The 18,792-nt window shown below is 44.9% G+C and overlaps 1 protein-coding gene across 3 annotated transcripts in view; it reads left to right on the top strand.

Annotated features, from left to right (window-relative positions):
- Nucleotides 1-3,782: 3,782 nt before the first annotated feature.
- SLC6A6 (solute carrier family 6 member 6) overlaps nucleotides 3,783-18,792 on the top strand; it is a 90,649-nt gene continuing 75,639 nt past the window's right edge. The window contains exon 1 of one of the 3 annotated variants that reach the window (XM_075095972.1): nucleotides 3,783-4,023. The gene's annotated coding sequence lies outside the window, so the exon portion shown is untranslated. The remainder of the gene's footprint in view (nucleotides 4,024-18,792) is intronic. The other 2 variants (XM_075095975.1, XM_075095968.1) reach the window with 2 other exon arrangements.

The raw sequence follows: 18,792 nt of genomic DNA, 5'->3' as shown, positions 1-18,792 counted from the left end.
CTTTTCTTTGTACGCTGTGTCACCTAAAAATGCTTCTTCAGGTGCAGGAAGTGTTTGGAGCTCATATTTGTCAAATATTGTAGGAATAGGAGAAGGAATAATAACAGCAACAAATGATTTAATTATCATTACAACTATCATTGCTGTTCTTACTATGAATATCATCTGCTGTAACACCTGTGATGTTGCTGGCAATTTTCAGTGCTTTCACTTTGTTCTATAGAGTTCATAATCCAAGGACAGAAGTCAGGGAAGAAAACAACAATAAGCAATTTATGGAAAATACATCCACATATCAGCAAGCTCCCTTATAGCGATAGAAGCACGCTCTTAGGAGGGCTGGACAGGACTTAGGGTTTGGACCGTGGCATGATGGCCTGGAGCACAGATGGAGTGGTGCCATAGAACGTGGGGCTCAGAGCAGGCAGCTGGAAGCCTCTCGGGGCAACACCATGATAGCGAGCACGTGGAAGGAGCACCAGAGCTTTGAAGGCTAAAGTTTGCTCCATACAGGATGGGAGGCTGGTTGAGGAATTCAAAGCCTCAGTAGGGGAGGTTCTTCATGAGCCTTTGTCAGTAAGAATATGCTCTGAGATGACAGCAGTGGGGCAACTGTGGGGTAAACCAATCTGGCTATAAAGATTTCAGCACCACCCAGCTGAGAATTTGGCTAGCAGCTTACAAATCCCCAATGTTTCACACATTGGTGTACAAAACAACTGTTCTTTCAGACTGCTGTGTAACAGGGAGTCCTTAGCCTCTGCCTGAGGATGATCCAGCTACCTTGTCAAGGAACTGGACTTAGATATACAATAAGGAAAACAAATTCCCTCCACCAACATTTTGTAGGCAGTCCCTTGCACATCCCTAGAGAGATGTTTGGTGCCACGGCCTGAATTTCTCCCCATAGAAAGGCCAGATCTGTAAAATCGCTCCTTACCCATCTTTAAATCCCATTCAAGTCCTCAAAATAGTGTCAGGAGGTTTGTGCTGAAAGGGTGATTTTCACTCTTGATGGCTGAATCACTGTAACATCTGTGTTGACTTACGGTACAGCTCGAACACTGAGGGAAGACGATGAAGATAAGAAATACGTGGCCAATACCTCTTTAAGAATCTACAAGACCAAAGAAATAAAAAAGAAATACAATAACTCAGATAATGAAAACATTATCTTATAGATTTCATACAAACTTTGCCTTAGGGAGACCACCTGGCTTATGTTTTCCTGACACAGCTGTTCAGACTTTTTTTCCCTTTGCTACATAAGAAATAGAGAATCAGAACAGCTGTTTGGGTTAATTTTTTAAATTCCTTTAGTAAGTAAAAATAAAGGCAAATGCCATGAATAAGTGATGTGAAACTGCCTCCGAAGGTGCTTTAAAAACTTTCCAGAATAATTCCTGGACCTCATCTACAGCAAATAAAGGGTCTATTTTCCATGTAAGGAGCTGAGCCAGAAGGGCAAGTGGGGCTTTTCTACTCACTTGCTGACCCGGTGTAGGCTTAGCTGTCCAGCATCTCTTCTCTTCATGTAGGAAAGACTCACATTGGGGCAAATTGGCAAACTTGGTTATATTGGAATCAGTCCACAGTAACCCCATTAACTTCACCGAAGTCACTTAAAATTTCCCTAATTGAAACAAACAAACAAAAAAATCCCAACCCAGAACTAGTTTTGCTTAAAACCATCCATAATCAGTTCCATTGCCTTCCAGGGAACTACTCTTGAAAGGGGTATTTGAAGGGAGAAAGTGAACAGAGTGTCAGCATGTCTGGATAGAATCATTTCCCAATGAAAGATGTCATTTTTTGCTATTTTCAAAATTACAGTGTTTCAGGGGGAGTGGGGGGGTGGAGGAGTCAGTGCTAACTAGTGCTACCCCTCCTGACACACAGCATACTCATAACATCCCAGCAGGTTGATAAAAAGTCTGGTTTAACTGGGTGATGGAATGAAACAAGTGGGAGTCGTTTTGCTTTTTGTTGCCCAGTGTTTCACACACCTCTAGCGGCAAACCCTCTTCGTTGCCAAGACAACCCTGAAGAAATACGAAATCCAGAACAATACCCTGTGTACAAGAAACCTCTATTCTTTAGTGCACGCGTTCGTTTTGAATGTCAAGAGAAATTCTGCCCTCCACATCAATCCAGGTAAGTCCAGGTAAAGGTATAGGTGATGTCTGTAAGATTATAATGCCTTGCATTTATAGGTTGTCTTTTGTCCTGATGGCTGCCAAAGCTTGAGGGCCAGCTCCGAGAGCCTGAGCAACGTCATTCCTGCAGTGCAGCATTACCTATAGCTCGCCAAACAGTACAAGGAGGATTCCTGAGGGCTGTCATGAAAATAAGTCAGGGCTGGGGTACTGATTGCTCTCCCCAGCCTGTGCTGCATGTGGAGGTGTCTGTAACGAGCAGGGAACGCCAGGCTGTGATGATCTGCATTTGCAGTGGTTTCTAAAGATTTGTCGGGCAGCTGAATGCGAGGTAGTGCAGCCACAAAGGTCTTTTCACTCAATAATTGGATGGACTGAGCGGTGCTTGGTCTTTAGGTCAAAGGAAATATGACTTAAGTCTCTTTACTTAAGGTCTTGGCTCAATGCAGGACAGTGGAACGTCTGGAGCTTTGGGTTTGTTAATACTTATTTATTTAACCCCAGTGAATGTACATTGGACAAAGGTCCAGGAGGTCAGAATAAATAGCTTCATAGACTCTTAGGGCATCCTATTGCAGAGGCTAGCCTCAGGAGCTTTTCTGTTTCTCAGAGAAAGGCTATGCGCAGTTTGCACATATAAGCCTCGCTTTTCCAAATTCTCCCCAGATCATTTTTAAGCTTCCCATTTTATTCCAAGTGGCAGATAATAAGTGATAGTTTTTCTCTGAAGAATGCTAGGAATACTGTTTCTACCTCGTTTGAAGCTAGTATTGACCTCCTCGTTAGGAACGGCTGCACCTGTAGGAAGTAATTTAAGGTCGTCACTCAGTTAAAGCTCTTTGATAAATAGGGGAGCATAGGAATGCATCAATTTTACTGTGCATCCAGTGTGAAGACAAATCCATTTTAGCCTGCCTTGAATCACAGCAGCATCCCAAAAGTAAGCAGGAGAAATGCCATCATCTTTTGCACCCTTTCGTTCTTTGGCTCTCCACTCCCTTGGTTCTGTCCTTTTCTGTCAGCTGCCTGTCAGGATGTTCCCAGCAGGAAACTTGGCAGCATTACGAGTGTATCCTGATGAACTAGGTCTTTACATGGGCAGGGATCCCTGGGGGACTGTTGCCTCCTCCCTTCTGCTGCACCCCTGGTACCACATCATGTTCCTACTTTTGCGACTGTGCGCTGGGATCCAACAACTTCAGGACTTTTGGCTGCAAAAGGCACGTAGCAAGCAGTAGTAGTTGGTAGTTTGGTGTAACAGGAGCACCAAACCAGTTGGTCCCGAGGACTCCATGTCTATACTATTGACACTTGCGGTTTTTAACCTGAGACTAGCACTTGCTTAGTCCTATAGACTGAGATCTGCAACTGTGCCGCAGTGTCAGGGATTCACTTCTGAAGCATGCTCCTGATCCAGACTAAGAGAGAGATGTAGATCAGCGTTTTAGGGGCAGAGATTCAAACAAGCCAGTGCTGAAAAGTGAATGTTGCATATTTTACCATCATGGTGAGGCACTCTGAAGCACAGCTGTTTCTGCTTTGATGGCTCCATCAGCATGTCCAGAGCATCAAGTTCCATTTATGTGACAGTCCCTCCCTGGCTGTGGGAGGAGGAGCCTTGTGAACGAGATGTGGGGCTGTACTTCAAGCAGCAGCCCTAGAAGAAACAGTTCTGTGCTGTGCCTTGTTTGTGTCCCTGAAGAACAAACTCTGCAGCACACTGAGAACCATCGCAACTCCATCCTATTAAAAGATGCATCCTGTTAGAGTTTCGGGTGAGGCATCCCTGAGCTCAGGCCACTCTCTGCTCCTGTTTTAGAACCTTAGAAACAAACTGAAAGCTCCTTGCTTCTCAGGAACAAAGGAGGTATGTGAAAGAACTGCAATTTCATAAACTGTTGAGTGGGAGTTGGAGCCATTATAGAACATCCCGTTCCAAAAGGAAACAAATGACAGTCTGACGCTGCCAGGTAGTAGTGACGTACGCGCTGCAGCGTGAGTCAGTCTGTGTGAGATTCAGATACAGACCTAGAGGGAAAACATTCGTGGCAGTGGGACCGATCACATGCTCATAGATGAAATTACCTCAGCTCATTTTTCATGCATGTGTTAATATATTTGCTGCACTTCTTGAGCAAAAGGCAAATAGCAGCACAGAAGAAACAGTTGCATGTAGGAGCCGTTCTATCTGTCTCTTCTTGCAGCCTCCTGCTTCCCACCCACACTCCTGCACAGACGGTGATAATGTATCACGAGCCTTTTGGTATATCACTGTTTCGTTCAGTAAAATGGAATGTGCTGTTGTTATTGTTGTTATTATTTGTGTTATTTGGAATCCCAAAGCATGTCCCATTCCAAAGGCACAGGTCCATGAATGGGACAAGTAAGTGAATTATTAGGAAAATATTTTGTTTATCACTGAAGTAGTGTCTCGCTTTAATAGTCTGCAGCTTGGTTGGATGCTTCTATTCATTTAAAAATGAAAACTGAAGCCTAAGGATCCTTCTAAGGCCCTAAAGGAGTCTGTGGAGCTAATTCTCTGGTATGTGGGGGATGCATAACGAAGTATAAATTGTGAAATGAACTGGCTGTTTACTGGAAAGCTATGGTGATCTTGTGGATAATGTCAGTCTGAGATAAGAAACCGTGGCCATGGTTTGAGGACAAGGAAGCTTTAGTAGAAATACTACCTTGAGGTATTCCCATCCCAGACTTTTTTTCCCATCATTTTGCTCCAGCACAGCCCTCTTCCAGTTGTGCCCAAATAACTCCTTGTGTGACTCTGCAGCAAGCTGCATCGGGCGCTGATGGAGGTTAAAAACCATGAAAAAAATGTCCTGTAAAATAGGAAGGATTTTATTTTCTTCCTTTTTTTTTTGTGTGTGTGTTTTTGTTCTTGTTTTTGTTTTTGCAATTTATTTCAACTATTTCAGTTCCCCGATCAGCATGGCCCCCAGGAACAACTGCATTGGCCCACCTGAAAGGCCCAAGCGTTGTGTGGCAGAAGGGAAATGCTGGCAGGGGCTGATGGTGGGACCTCTGTGACAGCATTGCCACCAAAACCTGCAAATCCATAAACCTTAGCCAGTAAAACAATTGCTTAATTCAGCAGCAAAACAGAACAGCTGCTGTGCTTCCAGAGGAAAAAAAAAAAGGAGGATGTTGGTTGGCTACAGAGTGTGTCTTCACCAGGGCTGGAGCACAAACTGGGGGAAGGATTTGGGTGCAAGGTACTGAAGTATCATGGATGAAAAAGCCCTCAGAAAGCAACAGCAGCCATCAGGTGTTTCCCATCTCTTGTGCTGGAATCTCATAAACGTATTTGACCTTTTCATGGATGTTCAGTCAAATCTAAAGCAGAACGGTATGTCAGAGTTGTAGTCGAACGCTCGAACAGGACCAAAAGAGCAAGCTCAGATAAATGATTCAGAGCAAAAGCAGAACTCTCCTCGCACTTGGAATAGAGAAGTTTGGTTTGTGCCTCTCTGTGTAATTGCCTTATTGATGTTTTAAAGCCATGTTAGGCTGAGGGAGCTCACCGAGCACCCTTCCCCACTAGACATGGAGAGGGCTTTGCTGGTGTAGCTTAAACTAAGTCCACAGGTGAGCAAACCACTCTGGGATGGCTCTAATCTCCAGCAATGCTAGCAGAAGCAAACGGGTACAAAAAAGCTTCATTACACATTTTGCTTATAGCAAAGTCCTGGCAAACCACACTGGCTGCTCCTGCCACGGATGGAAGGGGACTAGCTGGAAGCTTGTGGGGTGTCTATCTCCTCAAAACGGCAAGCCCAGAGCTGGAGCGGTCTCCCTGAGCCATCATTATCTGCTGCATCCTTCCTCTGCCCTGGCATGGGCACCCTCCCCTCTTATCAATGAGGTGGCAACATTTTGCTTGCACAGCTGAGCACTCTTGAGCTGATTCTGCATCCATCAAAGTCATAAAGTCATTCAACATCTTGACCAAAATACCTGTAGTAGCCTCTGGTTAGAGCTACAGGACTGCACTGCTGCTGGTGTAGCTTGCAACAGCAGAGGGATAACTTTCTTGCAGCTTTTCTGGAAAAGGGAATGCTTTGCCGGTATTGTAGAATGGTAATTTTATGCCCATAAAAAGCTCTTATTGTAGTCTTAAAGCAGCCTTCAAAACTAGCCGCACCCTCTCTGTCCCAGTCTCAGATGAAGTGCCAACACTGTCAAATACAGAGGTGTTGGCAGCATGTGCTGGTGCCGGTGTTGCAGGGTAGCTGGCACAGGTAGCAGCAGCCGGCAAGGCTTCAGTGTGTGGCACCACTCCGGGGATGCCAGGAGAGGGGTTGCCTGCTAGCAGGCGTAAAAAACAGGGCTCTTGCAGCTGCTCCTCCTCCGGCTTGCTGGATGGCATCCCCCACAACAGATAGCTTGCTGTAGCTGTGGGCCTGTGCCGAGCTGAGCTCTCGGCTCCTTGCTCTCCCCGATGAACAGTCCTGGCCGTTATACTCGTCACAAAGCTCCAAACAAACGCCGAGGGGCAGCCGGCATGCTCGGCCTCGCCGAGGGCTGCGGAGGGGCTGATGTCACCAGCCCGCAGCCTGCAGTCATGACTCATGCAGGGGAACAGAGGGCTCTTCATGGGCCGCAGGAAAACACGAGCCATGTGGGTGGCAGCGCAGGAGGGTGTCGCTCCAGGAGGGAATGAGACAAAGGTGCTGGAATGACCCTGGGAGTTTGCAGGGGGCCACACCTCAGCCCCCAGCACTGAGTCTTGGAAGGAGGTCACCTCCTATTTGGATTTCCTCCCTTGGGTAGTTCTGAACAATTCTGTCCTTCTTTTAATAAAAGATCAGGGTGGGGGAGGAATGGTTTTATTTTAGAGGAATTCCCTGTGACTTGAGCTGCTTGAATTAGTCAGGAGCAGAGGAGGACAGTACATGTCCAGAAACAGTACACAGGCAGGGAGCTCAGGCTCCCCTGATAGCACAAACAGTCATGGCTGAGGCACGTCCCAACATTAAAGTACCTTTGTAGGGGTGTCTTGCTGTCCCTAATCTGCAGTCAGCTGTTCTCTGTCAGCAAACAGTGTTGCAGGGCTGACAGAGGTGCGCAGTACCGGGGCAATGGTTTAGCAAGGCCAAGGTGAAGCAAATAACATGAATGAGCACAAGTATAACCAAACCTGCTGTCACCAGAGAAGAGAGGCATCTCCTGGTGCCTGTCAGAATTGTTAAGATAGAGGGGAAGGGAGGATGCTTGGGGTCTGTGTACAGAGTAAATGCTGCTGCCTCTTGGGGAGGGGGCTCACACCACCACTTGTCTGTCTATAAAGTCAAATTCCTAAAAGTGACAGCACTTGTGATCATGCTGACATGAACAGTAGTTTCTGAGCATTTCCAGAAGTCTTTGAGATTGTCTAAAGAAAAGCATTGAGGACTGATTATGATAGAGTGTGTTAATCTAATTATATGAACCCCGGAATTGGCTATTTCCCCTGTCTTCCATCATTCTGATATAATTGGAAGCAGGAAGACATTCACAAAAGAAATATTGTTTCTGTGAGCCATCCAGTGCAACCCATTTTTGCAGATTTTCACTGAAGGTTCAGAACCAGCAAATTGAAATAATCCTACGGATTTACACAGAGTCTAAACTGGTCACTGCATCTGTTTTTTCTAAATGGTTCTTTTATGTCTGCAAGAAACCAAGTGACACCTCCAGATTTAAATATCATTGAACTGTAGGACTTTGGAATCCAGATGCAGCTGTACATCAGCTTCAGAGCCTGAAGTTAAGATTTGTTATTGTGAGCGCACATGCTCACACGTCAGGAATCAGGATGAATAACAAACATGCAAATTCAATATTTAATAACAAGTCACATGGAATCAAAATAGACAGATAGTTCCATTAATGGAGAGGCAGACAGAAGCACTGAGAGTGATTTCCTATAGATGTGAGGTCACACTTGACTGAGTTGATAGGTTGTCAGGATTTTATGAAAATGCTCGCAAACCACAAAGTTTCATGAATTTTCTCATGACCAGAAATTCACACCGTGTTTGCTGTTTGCTATTCACTACCATCACTTTTCACTAATAGAGTCAGGAAAACAACGTCAGGTGACTGGTACAATCGATCAACATATCTAATGAATAGCCAGGACTGAATAGGCAGAGCAAGGGGATGGTGAATGCCTTAGAGTTAGAAAGTGATGGGCCATCATTTTTTGTGGGTAACAAATAAAGTTTGAAAAATATCAGCTTTATTTTTCAAATTATTTGCTAACTAAGATAGGGACATGTGCTAAATTTACAATTAATAGTATTCTAAAGAATAGATCAAACAGCTCGAGCAGATTTCCTCTGACAAGTTCCATTAAACAAGAAAGCTCATTCTTAGTAGGAGATTTTAATATAACACTGAACAGAGAACAAAACAATGAATGGAAACATATCAGCAGTCAATTTCCTGAGTATTCAAGCCTGCATTATACTTTGTTCTTTGCCACAGCCATGGCTCTGTAATTATCAAGCGTATTCATGGGACTTTTTCCTATTGACACTCAGCATGAGTGTGGCTGGAAAGAGATTAAGCTTTTGTGGCAGCCATTTGAATTTGACTAACTAACAACAACCTGCAAGGCTGCGGGGAACTGTATGTCTCAGGGGATTTGTGATGGTCTGCAGGACCTACGGGTCACAGGTTCAGACATGTGCATCGGTAGCATGCAGGACTTGTAGCTCTGTAATGCTGGCTTGGCAGCGGGCTTGCAGTTGCTACTTGCTGGCAGAGCTGGCACAGTCATGAAGCAATGGCAGATGCTTGAAGTTGTGCCTCTGTTGTATGACGAAGACATGCTCGTTGGACCATGAATGGGGATTGCTGGGTAAGCCATTGCCTGTTGGCTTTTCCTCAGAAAAGGAGCAAGCTGACTCCTAGGTCACACCAGGCCAAGTTATCTCCCACCTGTGCTACCAGTGGAGCCTCATTTTGCTATTAACTATTGTCTTCGTGCTTCCCATGCACCCCATTGCTGGGAATCCACCTTTCTAGGATCTGGTTTCTGGACAGCTTTCCATGCAGGTTTGCGTTTCTTTGCAGGTGACATGGAAAGGATGTGGTGGGGAGTGAGGAGCAGGGCCCAGGGGCTGCTGGTGATGGCTGTGAGGAAGGTGTAGGGGTGGGCATGTGGCAGGTGGACTGCAGGGAGGTGAGCAAGGCAGATGTGGCTGGGGACAGGAGTCCTGCGAAGCTGCGAGAGAGGGAGCTGGGAGCTGGTGGCACCTTCAGCCTGAGGATATCCAGAAAGTTCATGTTAACACTCAAGTAAGCAGAGCCTTGATTTTATTTGCAGTAACCTGGCATTTCCTTTCCGTAGCTGGACAAAGCTGTACCCGTGCATAGATCCACCATCCAGGCAGGAAGCATTTCTCCCAGAGAATACCACATCTCTCTGCCTTTTGGCACAAGAGTGGGTGGAAATTCAGCTCCTCAGCTTGCAGCCCCGCTTCATTCCTCAGACTTGAGCATGCGCCATGTCTTCTTACACAGTTCTCTGTTTCTGTGTAAACAACCATTTTAGCCAAAGGTGGAAAACCGGAATCCTGTTTACTTAGGCTCCTTCACAGTCCCATAGAGCAGAAGAGTTAGTGTTGGTGTTCTGGCTCAACTCCAGCTCAGGTAATTACTGTGCATTCTGCCCTACTTACACATCCCCTGTAGTTTCAATTAGAGCAATTGCTTTCATTTTTTTTTCCTGCCCTGTCAAGTATTAATACAGTTGCTGTTAAGCTGCTCGTGTGGTCCCTTGCTTAGGTGTTGTGTTTCCATGGTAAAGGCAGACATCCTCGTATGCATACCTGGGCCAAATCCTCATTGGCACAAACGGATGTAATTCCATAACGGAGTTGCATTGATTTGTACCGTGTAAAGATATGGCCTTCCTATGCAGACAGCTATGTTATTCTCTCTAATTAAAGGCTCTGTCTGAATGCTCATGATCTAGTTATTTTTCTACTCACTCTTCAGCTAAGTTTGCAGGTAACCTGAGGTTCAAGTAGTCATTTACACTTACGGTCACAGTGGTGGTATATAGAGAATATAGCATGCATCTTTTTAATGTGCTTTACCCCAGCTATTCAAAAGTGGCTTTATAAGGATATCTGAGCTCTTCCACTCCTGGCTGTTGTCAGGTAGGTAGAGTTTATAATGTGTGATGTTTTATGTTATGAACTGCTGAAAATGTGTTCTTTGGAAACAAATCTCTCCAAATTGATCGGGACAGTTAAGAACATGGAAGGATGCCTGAAAGCTACATAGTGACACGAGATTACATGCTTGCAGCTTAAGCCACCTGGCATATTGAGCATTAATGTTCACAGCTGAGGGCTACAGCACTTATTATGATGTTTATCTGATCAAGAGAGCCTTCCTTTCATCTGGTAAAGAACTTGGCTTGAAATGGCACATGTTTGGGCTGGTGGGCTATGGGACACACAGTGGGGTGAGGTTTGCTCTCTGATTCTCCAGTCTATCATGTGGTCCGTAGACAGTTATCACTGTCGCATGCATGTGCTGAATGGATAGATGTTTGGGTGCATGAAGACTTGAGCAGCGCATGGTTCAGGTTGCTCAGCTGCTCAAGGCCATGGTACCTGGAGTCATGGGGACCTTTCTAGTGACCTCCCACCAGAATAAGGCCCACATGCAGAGATACAAGTAGGCTGTCTGTGTTTTTCTATGTAAAATAAACTTTTCCCAGCACTCCTGTTGGACAGTATTCTGAAATGCACAAAATGCATTCCTGGCTCATTTCTTAGCAGCACAAAAAGCTGAGAGCAGATTCTCTGCAAATGTCTGGTTGATTCACATAGGAGGCTGTTGAGTTGCCTACCTGTATGTGTCTGGCACTGTATAGAATACTGTGATATACTACAGTGCCTCTATGTGTTCCACACAAGCTCCATATGTCCCTAAAAGAGGATGTAGGTCTCCTGTAGGTCCTGCATATTACCTGTCAGCCCAATGCAGGTGCCTTAGGTGATCACAAGCTTTAGAAATAGCTCTAGATGCCTATATTCAGACACCTCAAGCCCACCCACTGATTCAGCTGAACAAATACTGATAAAATTTGTCTTTAAAAATGAGATGTTGGGAAACTAAAGATCCTTTGTAAAATTAGTAGCATATTCATTCCAGATTAAAGCTAAGGCTGTACCCTCAGCACTGGTGGGAGATGGGCTGGCACCTTCAATCAGCAGCTGAGTGGTCTCCTGGTTTGGGGAAACCTGGGAATGGAATGAATGGATACCTGCGACCTGGGTGTGTGTCAGCACCTCTCATAGGCAGCATCATGCTCAAGGCAGCACTGAGGCAGGTCTGTATTAAAGTGCTAGTTTTAGATGGTGGTAACTCCTGCCCTGGAGGCTGTTCTCAAGGTGGTACAAGCTATAGTAATCCTGAAGTCATTCCTGCTAGATCTTTTGTGTTAAGATGGCCAGACATCTGGTCCAGCATGACATGGTGGGTGTACAAAAGTGATACAAAAGTTCCCCATGTACTTCCCGGTCCCATGGCAAGTGCAGATCAGCTAAGCTCAAGGATCAGAGACCAAGCTGTATTTCATTTTATCTCAGCTCCAAATTCTCCTGATTTCAGGTAAACCATCCTGACTTTGCATGTTCTCTCGCACTGCTGTTTTTTCTTAATAATGTATTTTTATCCATATGGGGAAATACTTTGTGTCTTCAACAGCTTCCCCAGGCTCCTGAATTTCTAAAATGGTGGTGGCACTATAGGTTTAAAATGACAGTCAGTATGACCCCAGAATGGACCATCGCTCTCTCTTTCTTATGCAGTAGCTGTTTGCAGAGTCAGTACAATTCTTTATATACAGGGTTTTTTTCACCCCACTCATGCAAAACAAAAGGGTTTGGTTGTTTTCCCAAAGCAAACAGTCTGTGTCAGCTGTCTCACACTAACAAAGAAAAAAAAACCCAACCAAAACAGCATGAGCTTTCATATCCACATCCGTGAGTGGCAGGTCACAGGTTCCCTGCAGAAGTGACAGGGAAGGTAAACAGCTCAGAACATGCCATGTTTGCCATGCCATTCCACTGCACAGCAAAAGCTGTCCCAGCCTTTCTCCCTCTTTTGCAGCAAATCACATACCGCTTTGTAAAGAGTAGTTAATAAAAAGAAGCCAAATGATCATTTTTTACTAGACTCTTATTACAGCCTAACCAAGACTTTTCCACTGCATGCAAGGCCTGTAGGAATTTAGCCACCATGAGCTAAATCAGGGAAGGTTTTAACTCTTGGGCTCAATATAAAAACAAATCAAATATGAAGGTATACACCTTTTGTATCGTGCTCTTCCAGAAAAAGAAAGTTCTAAGAAGACAAAAGCCCAAAACACCGGAAGGTTTTATTTGTACTGGTCTGTATGAAGCCAGTTATTATCCTATCAATTGTTTGTGTAACCACTGTTTACACAAGTGAAAGATGGCACATAAGAACACATACCAGCAGCCTGTGTTCTCTGATGAGGCCCCGCAGTGCTAAAAGCAGGATCTGGGGGCCTGGCCACTGTCCGGGTATCCCCTTGGCAGCTCACACTGGGATTAGAAGGGACAAGATTAGCCACCTGCAATTTAGAAGAGCTTTAGAGATGTACTGCATTTAGATGGCTGCCTCTGTGGGATCAGGCTGGCATCACCATTTCTCCCCAGCCATGCTCAGGGGAGGGCTATGGTTTGCTGCCTTATGCCTGGAGGCAGTTGCTTGTGGAGGGGGCAGTCTTCAGGCTGCAGTTTTGCTGCAATAAGGAGAGCCCATCGCTCCCTGACACCCTTGCCTGACACCCTTGTCTAATGTTTGTAAAGGGTGTAATTCTGGTATCCCGCCCAGCTTTTGCACAGGCTTTAGAGGAGAACAAGCAGATGGAAATCAGGTTTAAACTACCCTCACCTCCTTGAAATCACCTTAGAGAATTATTTGCCAGGTAGCGTGAGCCTGGGTAACGTACTCCGGGCCATGACGAATCATAAGATTGGTGACAGAGGCCTGACCTCAGCTATGCACAGAGGGAAAAAGGACAGTTTGAAATTAATTTGCTGTCTAACCAGTTGCCAAGGTAGAGGTTTTAACAGAATGGATGATACTGTCCCTTCTTAACTCAAATCCTGCTGGCCACATTTCACACCATCTGGAGTTTGTGCAGAGCCCGCTTTGGGAAGCTGGCCAATAAAGAATTACAATAATCTAATCTTGCCACAATAAAAGTGTGAATAACCATTTCAGAGTCTGACTGGAAAACTACCACAACCTGTCATTGTGCCTTAGATGGTGGCTGAGAGGGCATCTGATGACACACTGAAAAGTGCATCTCAGGAGACAAACAGGAGTTAGTTTGTACCAGACAGCAAGGTGCAAACAGTCAGATTTTCAGCAACCAAAACAAAGGGCAGAAGGAGAATGTAACTGGTGGGCTTGGGAGAGGTAACACCCTCCATCCATGCTGATCCCCATGGACATCAAGGCACTCGGCACTTTTTGGGAGGGATGGTGCTGTGTTTTTACAGCAGTTGCTCCAGAGCTACTATCTTCTAAGCCTCTGCAGCAGTCTCTGCTGGAAACCTTTGGTTTCACACTTTTAATTGTTTCTCAGGTGGGATGGGAGTTCATCCAGTCTCTGGTTTCCAGTGTTGGGAGTTCCTAGTGGTGAATTTCCTAGTGGTGAATTTTTTTTCTCCCATCCTGAAAAAGGATTGCCACATAGCTTTCCCCGCCTTGTTTGCATGCGGCAAAATGGATTATTTCACTGTAATGGCCACTAAAAAATTTAATTGCCAGCTTTTGGAGCTCACTGGTGCCTGGAAGACAAGGCATTTGCTTTAGCAATGCTCGTGTCTTGACATAAATTTGCTTCCTAGCATCACCTCAGAAAGAATCCTGGGACCCACCAATTTTTTGCCACCTCTTAATTCTCCTTGCACTGCATTTTATCTTTGCTTAGCCTGGTGTGTCATAGATGCTTTCTATTTCCATCATGTCTCCTCTTTCAGTCTGACTTCTATAGGGAGTAAAGTATAACTACTGAAACCTGTGTCAAACTGTCTAAGAAACCTGCACTTCACACTGCTCGCAGAAAAATTCTGCTTCTTTTTTCAAGGGATGTTACCAGAATAGACACAATTTGAGGCAAAACAGAACAACTCTCACTGACAAATGTGTGCCTTTATTATGCTCTGCAGCAGTGAAGAACAATGTTCTGCAGTCCTTTTGCACGCACTCACAGGTAAAGCAGCGGGAGTAACTTGCCCAAATATCCCATAAGCAATAGCTGGCCAAGACTGGCTCCATCTCTAAGGAGGTGTTTCATTTTCTTTGTAATTCTCCAGCAGCCCTTAGCATGCGATGCTTCTGGATACGTATTGTGAAAGAGTCCCAAAGCAGGGCTTGCTGTTCCTCTCTGTTTAGGTGAAGGGTTTTTCCCTGTTGTTACTGGCATTGAGCTGTGTGGTCTCTTCCAAGGCAGGCTGCTCTGTACACAAGGCGAAGTGATGCAAGCTGTGGATCAATGCGAGAGGCTGTCACTCACTGAGGGCAGGAAAGGGACCACTGCTGAGGGTAAATCCCTCAGTTCTAGCCCACCTAACCAGAAGCCTGGTTTCTGCTTTGTGCCTGGAGCTAGTGTTTTGGCTGCCTGGAAACTGCTGTGAGGTGAGGTACAAGGATGCTGACAGGATTAAATCACTGACTTCAGTGATTTCAGCATTATTTTGCACCTCTCCCATTTTTATTTCCAGCCCTACGGCCTATTGGAGCCACATTTTAGACAGTAAGTTTACTAGGGCAGGGACCTGACTTTTACAGACCTCATTGTTTGTATCGAACCAGAACTAACGTCACTTTTGCTAGTTCAGGTCAGTGGAGTTACCTCCCTAAATCATGGGGAGTTAGGATGAGAACAGCCCCTGTAGCACGTTCTCTCTGCAGTACCTTGCACAAAGATGAGAGTTATAAAATAATTCAGGTGAAGTTTCTGGAGTGGTTATCATCAACTCATGCACTGACTGCAATGGTTTAAATCCATTGAGAAGCATGGACTTCAGAGGAAACGGCCTCAGCATCACTGGCTGGGGCTCTTAAAGAAATGTCATTGCTTGATACCCAAAAGCCCAGTGGCAAACTCCTCAGCTCCTTTATGCAAGAGTGGGCAGAGCGACCAACGTAATTTAAATCACCAATCTTGGGTTGCTTAGTGCTTCAGAAAAGAGCAGTTTGCATGCATCACCCAGAGAAAGAAGATGAGCCTGGATGTGCCATTCAAAACTGTTGGTCTGGCCTTTATGGATCCAGCTGTAGGCAAGGGCTGGGGTGAAACATGTCGTGGGAAGGCAGATAACACAAACATGAAAGCAGCACAAAACATGAGAGCCTATAAATAGCAGGAAATAAAGAACAATACTGTGATAAAATCCATAAGACAATAAAGACCAATGTGGCAGAGACTGTTTCCCCCCCACCCTTCTCCAGAGTTTCTCTTATTTCCCAAAGCTGCAGAGATCATCTGACTGCTGTGTGGTAAAGTCCAGTCAGTTAAGCACCAACTCAAGTGCTTGGAGCCTTACACAAAGTATTTCAAAACCCTGTTCCTTTTTCTTTCTTGATGTCCTGCCATGGCTATTGTGGTATTTTAAACCATTCCCAACTCACCAGCTCGTCAGAGCAAGGAGAAAAGAGGGAAGAGGAAGGGGGGAAAAAGCCCTATGGAGATTTAGAGTCATTAACAGCCTTTATAGGGTTTCAGACATTTTTGTGGTAATTCTTTGGAAAGGACACATCCATGAAGAGCTGGGGTTTATTTTGCCACTGGCATAAGAAATGAGACTGTTTCCAAGAAAATGTTTGCTGTTTACCAAGAGGAGGGCAAATATAACTAGAAAATGGCAATGGATGTGAACTAAGAACCTTGTTTAAATTTTGAGTAATTACCAGCTCCTGACCTCTGGCCCCTTTAAACTGGATCAAGAACCAAGCTAGTCTCTGGCAGCTCCTCCACAGAATTAAGCTATGGCTGTGCAGTGGGCACTGCAAATCTCCCTCCTTTCTCTGGCAGCCGCAACCAAAGACGGTTAATTATCCTGAGAGATATCCATCACTGGTAAGCCTGGATCTCAGAGGAACGTGTCCTGTCAGGAGGTAACCACTCTGTGGGCCTAAAATGTCATGAGGACAGCTCAGAAGTACATGTCTTGCTGTTTTGGAGTGTAAACCTCTCTGGGGACCCGATTTTCCTGGGTATTTCTGCAGGACCCCATCTCGTGGTGCCCTAATTTCTGAACCAAATCTTCAAATGGGGTAACACTAACTTAGGTGAAACGAGTTAGGCTGATTTATGGCAGTGGAGGATTGGGGCCTTATTGTAGGAAACAAGGAGATTATATTGGCTTCAGAGTTAATGTCAGAGCTGGGACTGGAACTCAGGAATTACTGGGCAGGTCTCTCAATTGCTTCTGTTAGCTTAAAAGAGGGAGTTGTGCTGGGGAAAAGCTCTGAGAATATCCGATTTAATGTCAAATCCACTCTTTCTTTTCCATGACTGGCTCTAAGATGCCTGCCTACTAATGAACGCAGCTTTTTGTGCTCAAACAATGGAGCTACTCCCTCCTGGCCCACCCAATCCTCTTACAGGATCCCACTAGGGAGACACAAGGACAAGTTCAGAGGTGACGCAAAGAGAGGGATGCATTATGCAAAAGGTGACTGCTTTGGTTCACAGGGATCAGAGGTGACAGCAAGGTCTGAGGAGGTCTAACTAAAAGGTTGACTGGCCACCACTGGTGCTACATCACACTCCATCATGAGGCATGGCTAAAAATGGGGGATCTATCGTCCTCCACAGCTGGGGGCTGGATTTCTGTGTACATGAGGGCATGTCCCACATTATGCTTTTCAGCTTTGTGTCCCTTCATGCTCTGTTATGCTGTTTTCAGCTCTGTTTTGTGGAGGCAGAAAGCCTCAGAGGATCTCCCTTCAACTCTATGGACTGCTTCTTACGTCTGAGGCCATATTTTGGTCCTAACTAACGTTTACAGTTTTCTCCTGTAGGGTAGTGGGGCAGATATTCCTGTTCCACTTCTTTTTTTGGACAGAAAAGAACACTTTGAGCAGGGAGATGAAGCAAATCAGCCAATTCATATCTTCTGACTCCTACTCAGTGCTTTAACCCATGTCCACCATCTTTCCTGGACTACTGCAATGTTTGTAAGGGGTCCTGGTGGCTAGACTTTTAACTTCATCTGGTTTATGAAATTTTGCTTGTTCTGCCTTTCTTGATCATTACTCCATGTGGCAGCTTGCATGCTTTTCTGTGTCCAACACTTCTTTCTGCCTTTTTTACTTTTTTTTTTTTTCATTTCCAGAAGGACTGCCTATTTTTTTTTAACATCTCCAGAAGGACTTGTTCCTTAGAACAGATGAACCACATACTGAGAAAACGAACGGGCCAGATTGTCTAGTGCTCAGCATCCACCGTTGAGGACAGATTTTCCGGAGAGCTCAGTTTCCAAGGAGGCGTCTAAATAAGTGACAGATACTCAAAAGTGGAAATGTGCCTACTTATTTTGGTGCTCAACTAGTGCTAAAGCTGCTTTGAAAAACTTGCTCTGCTATGGCTGTTCTCCTTTGCTTACACTATGAGACTTGCAAATCTCCCTCTTTCGTGCCATATTTATGTCCCTCTGCCATGCTTACCCTCATGCTATGCTCCATTCCGCAGGTCTCAACTGGCCTCCTCCTGCTTGTTGCCCTGTCCTCTGCCATCATTAAAAGGTCAGCATGTACATACACTCACATTTCCTTCAAGGGGCCCATCAGGGCTAATGCCCCCAAATGTAGAACATATGTGCAACATAAATTAATTGTTAAGACTAATGCTGATTGAAGTTTGGTAGTTCAGCCCGCAGGATATACCATATGTTTGAAGTGTATTGTCCAAGTTTAAATTTTAAACTCCCAAGGGCAGGGACCACTCCTTCCTCTATGTTTACATAGCATCAATAAGACCAACAGTGCTTGGGTCTGAAATACATTAACCTTAGCCAATGCATTGTTAAGTTTAATAATGACTAGTTAACATTAAAGCACAATGGATAAAATATATAGACAAAGACATATTGTGGCAGAGATTTTTGTCATGTCTTTGAAGCCAGATTCCTACCCAAGTAAATGGTCATTGGTCATCTGAATCATTGACATTGTCCTGGAAAACTCACCCTTCATATTGCACCATCCTGGTCTTCCCTTGTTCAGCAATTGACACTAAGCCATGGACCACTATTTAGGGTAACTTAGCCAAAGCCCACCTAAGTGAGAAGTCTGGAATAGGAAGGCACCTAAATGAGATGCCAGACAGTGAGAGGGTTTGACTGCAAGAACTTAATGTCATTTCTTATTATTTATGTCATTAATTTGTAGTCCCCAGAAACCACACTCAAGGGTTACTGAGCACAGGCCCTCCAGCGGGAGGATAAGAGAACTATAGGAATAAATCCAAACACCATCTGAACTGACAGGCTGTTTTTCAGTGCGAGTTATGCAACATGTTAGTACCTCTAGGTATAGGACCAGTGGGATTTAAACTTGTACAGCAGAT

The sequence above is a fragment of the Phalacrocorax aristotelis genome, chromosome 6, assembly GCF_949628215.1.
Source record: "Phalacrocorax aristotelis chromosome 6, bGulAri2.1, whole genome shotgun sequence".
Classification (NCBI taxonomy): Eukaryota; Metazoa; Chordata; class Aves; order Suliformes; family Phalacrocoracidae; genus Phalacrocorax; species Phalacrocorax aristotelis.
The sequence above is the reverse complement of the archived record's forward strand: the minus strand, read 5'-3'. Positions and strand labels throughout refer to the sequence as shown.